This window comes from Kryptolebias marmoratus, linkage group LG15 (genome assembly GCF_001649575.2).
Source record: "Kryptolebias marmoratus isolate JLee-2015 linkage group LG15, ASM164957v2, whole genome shotgun sequence".
Taxonomy (NCBI): Eukaryota; Metazoa; Chordata; class Actinopteri; order Cyprinodontiformes; family Rivulidae; genus Kryptolebias; species Kryptolebias marmoratus.
The window spans coordinates 16214632-16226712 of record NC_051444.1 but is presented as its reverse complement, the minus strand read 5'-3'; the positions used below and the strand labels follow the sequence as shown (position 1 = coordinate 16226712).

The 12081-nt window shown below is 37.0% G+C and overlaps 1 long non-coding RNA gene across 1 annotated transcript in view; it reads right to left on the bottom strand.

Annotated features, from left to right (window-relative positions):
• LOC112450757 overlaps positions 1-9369 on the bottom strand; it is an 83817-nt gene extending 74448 nt beyond the window's left edge. Inside the window, exons 1-2 of the long non-coding RNA XR_003039438.2 lie at positions 8997-9369; positions 5686-5767 (exon numbers count right to left, since the gene is read on the bottom strand). This is a non-coding gene — a long non-coding RNA (uncharacterized LOC112450757). The remainder of the gene's footprint in view (positions 1-5685; positions 5768-8996) is intronic.
• Between the last annotated feature and the right edge of the window lie 2712 nt (positions 9370-12081).

Genomic DNA, 12081 nt, shown 5'->3' with positions numbered 1-12081 from the left:
CAATAATTTCCTGAACGGCATGCCATAATATATATATATATATATATATATATATATATATATATATATATATATATATATATATATATATATATATATACACATACACGCACACACACAACTTCGCAGCTATCGAGTGGAAACCTAATGTTAATCATGTTCTACAGCCTTATTTAGTCAGGCTTTCACAGCAGTCACACAAAATTCTTCTTTAAAATTAGGATTTTGAAAATACATATTCTCTACATTTAAAGAATCATGATGGAGGTTTTGCAACATAAAAAGCATCACATACAGTGCTGTGGGGGACCAGGAGCTCATTCAGCAAATTATCGCTTCTGTCAACCAAAAATACATTTATCCCAGACAGACTCACATAGATTCCTGATTACATGATTGCCTGCCTTTCGTGGTCACAGGCAGTAAAAATCAAATGGCAGATGTTTATTTGCCAACATAAGTGTGATCATTTTTGTCTTGAAACAATTTGCTACAAGTTTGGGTTAAATGATCTCAGTGTTGTAGAACTGAACATATGGTGCTCATTTCATTAGCTGGTCATAACATTTAACCTCACAAAATACAAATTTAAATGCCCAATAAAAGACATGTAAGGTTGCAAAAGATGTTTTGTTTTTGTTTTTTTTTCGTAAACCAAATCACAATTGTTTGCAACAACTAAACACGTCATGTACCCAGATCTACCCTGAACACAAGGCTGTGGGAACTGAAGGTGCTCGGGGCGATACAGCACCTCTCTGTAGATGAGAAGAAATAATGTGGTAAACATAAAGAAATTAATGAATGAATGAGTGAAGAAAAAACAATGTCCACTAGTGTTCTGTAAGTTCATAAATCAGTTATATTTTTCCGATTTTTTTATGACAGTAACTTATTAATATGGGGGAATTAAGTTCCTGTTTGTCCCTGTTTTTGAGTACTTCAGCTTTTCTTACTTTACATGTTCCCACAGCACCCCCTACATAAAACACATTCCCCTTGGCTATGTTAGGGCACTTTTGAATCTTGCTCATTGCTCTGCCTCTTGCTGAAGCAGTATGTTTGTCAGATTTTAACATCTGCTGCGTTATAGCACCAAAGCCTAGGATTATATGTTGCTTCAATGTACCTTTTGCTTCCCAAAGCAAACTGTTAGTGAGAACAAAACTAAAATGAAGCGTCCAAAGTGAAACGAAATATTTAGCACCAGCCTGCAGTTGCAACATCCACACTTTCAAATGTGGTGGACAATAAAAGCCGTCCTACTGATCCCAGCCCTCTCAAAGTGCATGCATAATGTTTATGTCTGGGTCTTGCTGCTCAATTAATTGGAAAAGCAATTAAACACGTGCAGCTGTTCGGCCAGATGCCAGTGAACTCTGCTCTGAAGTCATGTTGGCAAATTAGAGCTGACAAACATGAGGCATGTAATCAAGAGTTTGTCTCCTAACATGAAATACATCTGGTCTCAGACACACCTACGGTGGGGGGGGGAGCTTCAAAGATTCAAAAAACGTGGCAGAATTATGAGACAATGCGTAGACTACTTGATGATGGGGCGACATAAGTTGACAATTGATGCTCAAGCCACAAGACAAAAGTTTTTCTTTTTTTTTCCAGTTCTGGATGAGGATCGTTGCTCTGAGACCTCATGTTAAATACTGCTCATATATGATCACTGCCGAAACTGGTTATAATTATTTAGAGGAAATAAATAGAACAGATTGTATTAGGCAATGGACAGAGAGGGATTTGTATTTTTTTTTTAAAAGAGAAGTCCTGTTTTCTAACTAATTCAGATTTAAGCAATTAAAGTGGTAAACGGGATACATTTCATGGATTTAAAATGGTCCAAAAAACCTTCTGTTTCAGTCAAGTATATATTTATGAATTAGAATTATTTTTATTTACATGTGTGAGCAAGATTTCTGGGTTTGGGTAAAGCTAATATTAGAATACAAGCCCTGTACAGTATGCTACTTTTCAGACAGATTAAGATTTTATTCTCCTTCCTCAAATTCAGTTTGAAAGTGTGATTATTTCCAACAATTTCCTGCATCTTCGTGTCATTTAAACTGAGGCACCAAACATAAAGCTCACTGAGAAACAAGACAAATGAAGAGGGGAGTGTGAGTGGAAATGATTTTCCTAATGCAAATGTAAGCTCAGATCCCTTTTGATCACTTCAGACTTGTGTGTGAAAGAACTATTTTCTTTTTTTACTTGTACAATATTTTCATCTGTTTCACGCTGATACTTTCCCTTTTCGTCTTCTTAAGAGGGAAAAAAAAGAGAGGAAAAAAAAAAAAAAAAACAAGAACTACACTGCTCCAAAGCGAATCAAACTGTGCTGTGCTGCAATGCAGATGGATTTTTCATTGCCCTGCGTGGAGGAGGGCAAAGCAGTAACACTGCCTCCCAACTCGCCGGGGTCTCTCTTGTCTCGGCAGCCTCCAGTCAAAACGCATGATCATCATTCCTTCTCTCTTTATCTTTGTAATGTGCCACGTCCTCGCTGCCTGACAATTTCATATACACTGAAATTCATGATCTCGTCTCGGTGCAGAAATTGATTCAACATGCTGTGATTTCCTTTTTTGCTTTTGAAATCTATTCTGGTTTTCCTTTTGGACTGCGCTGAGAATGTGTTGTGCGGAATTCTCGCATCGCTCAACTACATCAGATGTTGTGAGATCTGATGGTGCTCAAAACGCGCAGCCTCAGAAAATGACACAGAACAACGGAATAAAGCCAATAAAATACCAACAAAGTCACTGCACTTTAAAATGTCATGTCAGAAAGCTGTAAAGTCACACTACAAGATGCTTATTCTCACTGTCTTAAATATTCCCAGTCGTCTGGGCGGAGCCAGAGCATGATGAACCACAATGATGTGTATAAGGAACTGGATTAATAATTGGCCTCCTTTAATAGAGTGTCTGCTGTTGTCAAAGACGACAGGTTGAAGCAACGCATTTGACAGGTAGCGTTTGTAAATCCCATTGAAAGGCGTCATTAATCTTCTCATCTGGATGCTGTGGGACAGAAAATGAAAGAGTGGGAAATTACTTGTCATCCTCACAGCAGTGCAGTGGAACATTTTAAATAGGGGTGGAATTGTTTTGCTGATTAGATCAGCGTGGGTATGTGTCTATTTATTTACATGTTGTGTTAACAAGGCCAGAGTTTGTTGTGACCTACTTCACCCCCCCGCCCCACCCCCACTCCTTCCCTACCCAACTGAGGATGGAAAATCCCTTTGAGCTCTGGATGTAGCCACAGAGCTGCCTCTGCTGGAAAAGGAGAACATTAGATATATTTTTATCAAAGTAAGAAGGGATTTTTTTTATGAACAAACAGATGAGTCCATGATGTCATTAAATCTTCAATATGCATACAGCGACACTTAATAGTATCAAAACAAATGATTAAAGCTGAGCTGATGATGTGTGGTTTATTTATTTGACTGTAAAATAATCTTTAATTAAATGAGATATTTCTGTCCAATATTCATGGCGTAGGAACTGTTTTCAGGCAACAATGAAAGGTCATCATACAGCACCAATCAAAGGTTCGTACACATCTACTCATTCTAAAGAAACTTTTGGAAGTAATGTTGAGAAAACATTTGAGAACAGTCTTGTAGCTGAACAATTGAAGCCAAATGTTTAAGTGAAACAAATCTTCAGTGTGTTCAGGAGAAACAAGAGACCTACAAAAAGGTGTGACTTTTGATTCCTTTGTGATATTTCCACAGCGTTGTAAATGTTAATGAACGAGAACAACAACTGAACAACTTCAAATATAAACTAATTATACTGAATGATTGTTTTAATGATTTCTTTACCAATTATCTCTAATAGTCTGCTGAGTCATAAGCCTTGTAAAAAGGTGGTTGGAGGCAATGTAACACATTTTGTGAAGACTGGGTTTTTATTCCCAACCTTTTTTATGTATTTATTTATTCATTTATTTATTTATTTATTTATTAGTAGAGCTTGACTTTAGAGTATTTGGACAAGAGGATGGAAGTAGGCTAAGTGTGGACATAAGGCCTCCTTCACACAGGTTGACAACTCCGTTGTAACAGAAAAAAAGAATCAGCGAATCAGCCAGAACATGGATGGTCTCTGCAGGGTCATGCCAAGGTCTTCAGGTGCGTATTAAGAACATATTGGACTCCCCACTGCACTTGATAGAGCATGATAGATCCAAAATGGTTTTGTGGTGGTTTATTATTGTGGTACCAGCACCCTGTTTGGAGCGGAAAGGAGTGTGATGGCTGTGGTGCCAGTGTAGACATGACATGGCGCCCACACGCACTGGCTCAGTCAAGCAGAAGTTAAAGCAGGACTGTCTGTGCTGGCCTCATGCCTAGTCTACGACCCCATCACACCACCCGATGTGTGCTTGTGTGACGATACATTCTAGCACATAGCTACATCCTGACGTGAATCAAAGTTTGTAGCAGGATGGGACTTGGGGCGTGGTGTGTGTGTGTGTGTGTGTATGTGATAGAATCATTATGTTAGGAGGGGGATGATGACCTAGGAAACATGGAGAGGGCACAGAAAAGTGTCTCAGCAAAACAGATTAGCAAGAAAAATCCTATTTGGCAAGTACTCGGAGTAATGATGCATCATGATGGAGGTCTTCCAAGTTTGCCTCGATCTAGCCACATTCTGATAAATGATGAAGAGCATTGCAGGGTCATCATCCAGTGTGAACAAGTTGTAAGTGAGATCCTATTGAATGAACTATACAAGGAAATTCAGGCTTGACAAGAACATATGTAATGTTCAGTCCACAGAAACTAAAATAAATGTGTCCATGTTTACAGTTTACATCCAATTTTCTGAAATACTGTGACTTTGCATTGCTAAAATTAAGGAGCTGATGTTGATCAATCACTTTCCATGAGCCCTAGAAGGTAAAAACGACTAAAACAAAGTGGTCAGATATGCTAACATGTGTTATGCAGCATGTTACGGTGTAATTCTGGTGCGTTTGAATTTAGCTTTTTGGTAGACTTTAGCATCTGTTTGTTCCTTCTTACCATCTTTATTGACAAACAATGAATCATATGAATACTGCAGCCATTCTCACATTTTCTCATTTCTGTTGGCAGGGAGCAGAACTTGTAATTGTCTGAAATTATGGCTATGCATTTCACCATGGATAGTTTCTTAGCACTAATGGAACCAGGCTTTTCATTTTGATTTTCCTTTGCTTTTTAGCAAAGCATTAAATAAAAAAAATGGGGAGAAAAAACTGTAGTGTGGTATAAATACACAGTTTGTGCTGGGAAGAGTAGCTTGTTGCACTTGAGCTTGCCTGTGTACCATGTTCTGAATGCACCCCTCAAACATTTCCAGATTGATGGGTAAGTTTAATGTTGGGGGAGAATGAAATTTTTCAACATTGTTGTACTTGTTGGCATGCAAATAGTTCCTGTGAAACGTGATTATATTGTAGCCTCGATTCACTGAGTGAAGACACCATCTCTACTATAAGTGTCTCCAACTAGGGACATATATTACTAATTCCACACCTGGTGAGTTTCTTAATGTCTTGTCTAATAAATTATTAAAATGACTGTGTGTTGAATTGATCCAAAAATATGTAATTGAAATTTTGCCCTGAGAATTCCACCTATCACAAAATAAACACACATATAGTACTTACCTGCAGAGCCACAGTCTTTAAAACGAGGACGCACTGATACATTCAGAAGCATCTGAGTCTGTCTTTGGCTCAGGATCTTCAGCTGCACAGAAAACATACAGAGAGGGAGGTGTCTGGCTTTGGTGCAGTATATATTTAGTTAAAATTTCCAAACCTATAATTAACCCACCTGGCCTAGTTTTAAAGGTTCAAAAGTAACTCCAGAATGAGCAGATGTTTTCATTTTAACAGCAGCTGGTGTGGGTGCTGGCTGCTCATAACATGCATACTTGTTGTCAAAGAGGTAGTTCTGCTTGTCAAGTAAAAATACATGCAACAAACTGCTACTGAAACTAGCTGGATTTATTGAGAGGAGCTTATTGTGGGACTATTTTGTGACAAAATGATGCGGTGTAAGATGTAATATAAATTAAATTTAAAAAAACAAATATTCCTTGCTGTCTTGCATGGTAAAGTTTTAAACAATGATCTTATGAGATCTGTTTGTGCTCAGAGTATGTGTGGAGGAGGCCTCTCATCTCATCTACTACAACCAAATCTTGGTTCAGTATCTGTAAAATTGACTGGGTTATTGCCATTTTGTGTTTGCTGAGGTTGAGTAGCTGTGGCAGCCACGAAGAATCTGAATGATCCCAAATGTTAATGACATAAAGATGTATAAACAGTTATTATTTTCTGAGAGTTTCATTAAAATGCTGTACTGTGGTTTATTAGATAGTTTGCTAACAAACAGAGTTGTCTCCAACAATGCCAAAGTTAATGCCAAAGTTTAAAAAAAAAAAAAAGAGCTTGGGCGACCCATTAGTGCTCCAAGTACGTGTTGATGATGACTCTCAGCTACTGCCACTCCACATTTTAGCTCAATATCTGTAAAACTAACAGAATTGTAGCCATTTTTCTGTTTGTTAAAGTTGATTAAGTGTAACAGCCATCTTGGATCATATTGAGGCTTAAAGTCAATTAGTTGTAAATGTACAACTAATGATTGCTTAAAAAAAAAAAAAAAATTAACTCTGTCCTGTGGTTCATGAGCTATTTTGCCAACAGACATAAACACAGACATAGGTAATTAACCTCCTTTCATGGCACCAGGCAATAAATAATACAAACTATATATATATATATATATATATATATATATATATATATATATATATATATATATACACATATACATACATACATACATGTATGCCCATCATGTTATTGTAGTTTTATACCAATGCTAGCCTAAGATACAAACACCCCGGTCATGATGCAACTAGATCTAAGCACAGAAAGCCGAGCCAGATCACTGAAGTCTCCAGGGAATCTGCTGATGTGCCAAAAAGGCTCAAGTTCACAATAAACAAAAGCCCAAAGACGCAGGCCACCTGCTGATGTTCAGACAAAACAACAGGGAGCCACCACAGGTTACAAAGCTCCTTCTCAGGAGCACCGATGTTCAGCCAGCGCAACATTAGCATTGATCCGGACAAAACCTGCCCCCCCACCCCATCAATAATTGATGGTGACTCATAATCACAGGGTTTTTATTAAATAACTGTTGCCCATTGGTCTTTTCAGGGGCAACCAGCTGTGTTGTATGAGAAAGTCAAGTCAGGCCATCATTTGATCCGTCAATTTTGTGCTTCATCAAACAGGTTACGATTACTTTACATCTAACGTAAAAAAAAGAAAAGAAAAAGTGATAAAGTTATTATTACCAGTTTGTTTAATTAAAACATATTTTAAAAGAAAATACTGTCATATAGACTCAGGTGATAATTTTTAAACAATGTGTTTTGTTGAATTCAAAAGTTTTATAAAATTTCAAACAGTTAAGCATTATTTGCTTGGATCGTCTAAATTGCATACCAAGAGTCGCGGCTGAGCATTGATGACTAAACCTTATCAGTTTTCTCTCTGCTGCTTTCATGGTCAATCTTTACATTCAATTTATGTCTGCAGTAATAGGAAACATGATCCCTAATATCAATGCTTCTTTTCACTGTACAGTCCACAGCTGCTCAGCAAGCAGCTTGATGAAGCAGTATAGGTAAGCAAAGTCAAAATCACCTCACCTACCCCCGAGGGGACATAAACCTCTAAAAATGGATCTGACAGCTGGTTTGTGTGACAGAGTAGGTGTGCATTCAGGATTTTCGATTAGTTTGTCGTCGCAGAAGAAAAATAGCCTATAATTTTTGAAACTTGAATCATCTCTTGACTGAAAACAAGTCATGGGCATGCTTATTTTAGTTATTCTCGCAAATATCATTCATATTTGTATGAAAAAGTAAATGTGCAGAACTAAAGAACAAAAAAAAAAATCAGCTATGTGTTCAAAAACATCATCCTTTCATAAAATTAATTCAGTGGGAGGCTGAATAACTTGAGTTTCATCGTTTGACCTATTCAGAACTCCTATTATCCAAGATAGTTGTCTCCACCATTAGGAAGTTTTTTTTCTCCTTGCAAAAGTTTGACTACTGATGTAATTTGCCTATTTCATTGTGAAAGACTTTAACTTGGTCTATAAAGTTGTAATATCCAGTTGTAATCTCAATTTCTTTTAAAAGAGATGTGTTTTTTCTAAAATGTGAAAGCTGGGTTTGTCTCTAAATGTGTCCTCAGGTAGCTGGGACCATGTACAGGAGGGCAATACCCTATACTCCATGAATCATGCATTATCCCACATGAAAATATCCAAGAATGACTATATTGCAACCAGTATGTATAAACTTTCACTCTAATGTGGGTGTCAAGTTATTTACTGTGCTTCTGTACTCTACAGGGATAGACATCTTCACTGGATTCCACTCAATCACCAAACAATCCTCTTTCTTAATTTCTTCCTTTATTTTCAGGTTATTTTTTCAGATCATTTTGTTTCTGGTGAGAAAACCTTTAACAAATAACACAAAACAAAAATCAGATGTGCAATCATGTCAGAGTACATCCTGTATGTTTGTTTTGTAAATAGGTTAGTGTGAAAGTAGAAGACTATTAGCTTGAATAAACACATTTTCATCAACAGTATTAAACTTCCAACCAACCTATGGCTATCTTCAAAATCCCACCAAGTACTTTATCCACAGAACTTTAAAAAAATACTCCCTTTATCTCATAATGCCATAAAGACACAATAATCAAATGTTTCACATTATCTCTTCAATGAGCCCATAAAACAAAAGTGACAAAAGTCACAGACCAGAAATGTTTGGGCCACACCCTTCAGAGAAATTAGCTCTGTGGCTGCTTCACCTCCAACACCATCTTAGAAGCAACACAGTCCAGACCATTATTGTTTCAAAAGTTTGTTTTCTTACCGGCTGCCTCTCTGGTGTTTGTAAATGTCAGTTCTGCACAAATTTTTCCATGTCTAGTTGGCACCATCCACAGCATTCAAGTGTTGTGCACCATGTTTTTATGGTCCCTGTGTCATCAGGTTATCACAGAATGGTTCCTCAAAATGGTTCCTACCCACTCACTTCTAAGCTTGACTTAACAGTGGGAGTTTAGTTTCTGCTGCATGCATAGTGTTTATGCATTAGGAGAGAGGCAAGGGAGCATGGTGAAACAAAAAGAAAATATATGACCCATGGTGGTAAAATGAGTCGGAATGAGCACAGGCTGCAGTGCAAAAAGCATGAAAATATTGATTTTTGCTATAGTTGAGATTAGCATGATTCCATAATTACACCATCCTGCAATCCCAGTAATTAAAATAGCATATAATCATCCTAATCTACCTTTAAATCAAAGTTTGTAATCCTTTCAATTTACTTTGAAGTTGACCATTTTTCTCTGCCAGCTAATGTAGCACCAGGACATCTCACAATAAATCTCAACTAACAAAGCAACAAAAAAGTAAAAAGCAAACGCTGGTCGAGATTTGTTGTATGTGCAGTGTCTCCCATCTCACCTGCTGAAGCTTGGAGCTCCTTCAGGGGTCTTGGTGGCCTCTCTCTCTATTCTCCTTCTTCACAGTCTCTCACTTTGTGAGGACGTCCTGCTCTTGGTAGATTTACACACGTCCCATATTCCTTCCATTTCTCTATGATGGATTTAACAGAACCCCTGGGGATGTTTAGGACCTTGGAAATCCTTTCATATCCACCCCAATGACTTGTACTTTTTAATAATCATTTCTCTGAGTTGAATTAGGACAGTCACTTAAAAAGAGTGAATATTTATGCAATCACTTATTTTAGATTACATATTTTTATTTAATTGGTATTACTCTGTAGAAATATGATTTCACTTTGACATTAAAGGTTTTTTTGTTTTTTTGTAAAGAAGGCCAATTTATATCGACCCTGACTGATTTAGGGCAGCAATAAAAGCATAAAACATGAATACTTTTTCCAGGAACTGTATTTTTTTCTTCCTGACTCACAATTACTGTCCTAGATGTTGATTAAAAACCAGCATTTAAAAAATATACAGTATGTTCCTTTAGTATTCTTAAACCTTTTTATGCTGTTAAGATTCTGTCTGGAGGAAAAAGGCTATTACTGCTTTATGCATCACAAAAGTCCACCTGTGAGACATTAACATAATGGAACACAAAACTGTAATTTATATTAAGCTCAAACTGCACGCTTCTCTTTTATACAGAAGATCCTGTATTGCTTTTGTTCTGAATCAGACCTTAAATTGCATTATGTTACAGTGAGTCACAACAGGAACATTGTTTAATTCATCTTAATTTACACAATTTTTTGTGGTACCCAGCATGACTTTAAATCTAATGTCCTTCAGAAAACAACAAAGCTTGTCTTACAGAACACAAGGGATAGTTTAGATCTTTTGAAGTGGGACTCTGTGAAAAGGCTATGTTCAAAAATCCTATGTATTGGAAATAGCTGTTTGACCAACCTTAGTTTTGATGAGCAAACATATGGTCTGAGCAGGGCCCAGACCAAGGTTGACTGCTGCCATCTTAGAAAACAGCTACCATCTTAAGCACAAATGTCAGCAACAATGAACCCCTGATTATGTAATAAAATGGGGGAGCAACATTAGGACTACAAACAGATACAAACACACTTTTTACACAAAAGACCTGAATTTGATCCCTGCTAGAAAATTGTCACGATGCACATCTAAAACCAGATTGAGATCATTACACAAATTTCACTTTTGGCTAAATTTAGACTGATTTTAGCCAGCATGCTTTTTAAACCCAAAAATGCTCACGTGGCACTCTGCATGCACACAGTGCAGATGTCAACATTAGATCAGCATAAAGAGACTTAAATTACATTTTTTTTTATGAACTTGTAAATATATTGTCGTCCTAAACCTCAAAACTTGTTTCTATTTTGTCTGATTTATAATTAGCTGAAGTGAAGAGGAGGAGTTGTTTTTCTAATTCTGATTTAGGATTAATTTCTCACTCCCACAGCTGGGGGTGTGCTGGGTGAGCCCTTCTGAAGCAACTCAAAGTTTTAGGCTGGTGCTCTTTAATATTTTAATAATTAGTTTTCAGATTGAAACTCAGAAAGTCTAAATAGAATCATTAAAGAATGGCTGTGTTTGTTTTATTGCTGTACCGTGAAAACGTGTTTGAAACTCAAACAATTTACTGTGCAAACCATAAATTTGCACCTACACATTAAGAAAAGGTTTATGAAATAGTGTTTAGAATTGTTTTAGCAATCCACTTCGTTTTTTTTCCTCACTTGAACTAACTGTTAGCTCATAAATCAGGTCAGATTTAAACTCCAAATTGAGGTTAGTTATAAAGATATCCACAACAGGTCAGATATTGTTTAGATCTTTTTCCCAGAACCCCACACAAAGATTTGAACTTTTCTGTTACTGATCAGTATTGCAATGATAACTGTTAATAAACCTGTACGTCGAACATGCTTCATAATAAAAAAGCCTAGTTTGTTACAAGTGAAATGGATGAATGCAAAACAAATTAATTTGGTTTCTGTTTTAATTTAAAAGTTACAAAGTCTGAGTGGATATTCATAATGGAGTCCTTCTACATGATGAGAAGCGTGCATGTCAATGCAAATTTATTTGCCCGTTTTCTTTCATTCGGCGTGATGATGGGCAAAGATGCTAGTTTCAGTGCCACACTTTTAAAAGGGCTTCGTTCAAAAGGTTGCTTTGTTTGGATAATCAAGCTGCCACCCTGTTTCTTGCATTAAAGCTCCTATATTTCTAACAGACAGTGTCAGTTTTACATAGACGTGAATGAGAGAAGGAAGTTGCACCTGCCCCTTTGTTCTCTTCCCTGAGGGGGATCTTTGTGTTTGTCCAAAAGCACAGTGACAAATTTCAGTCTATAGGCCACACATGCACTGACAATGACTGAGCAGTTTATTTAACCTCCCATTCACACTTACAGTTGTGTGCTCTTTAATTCAAATGAGCAGTATTAATCTGCAGGCCCAG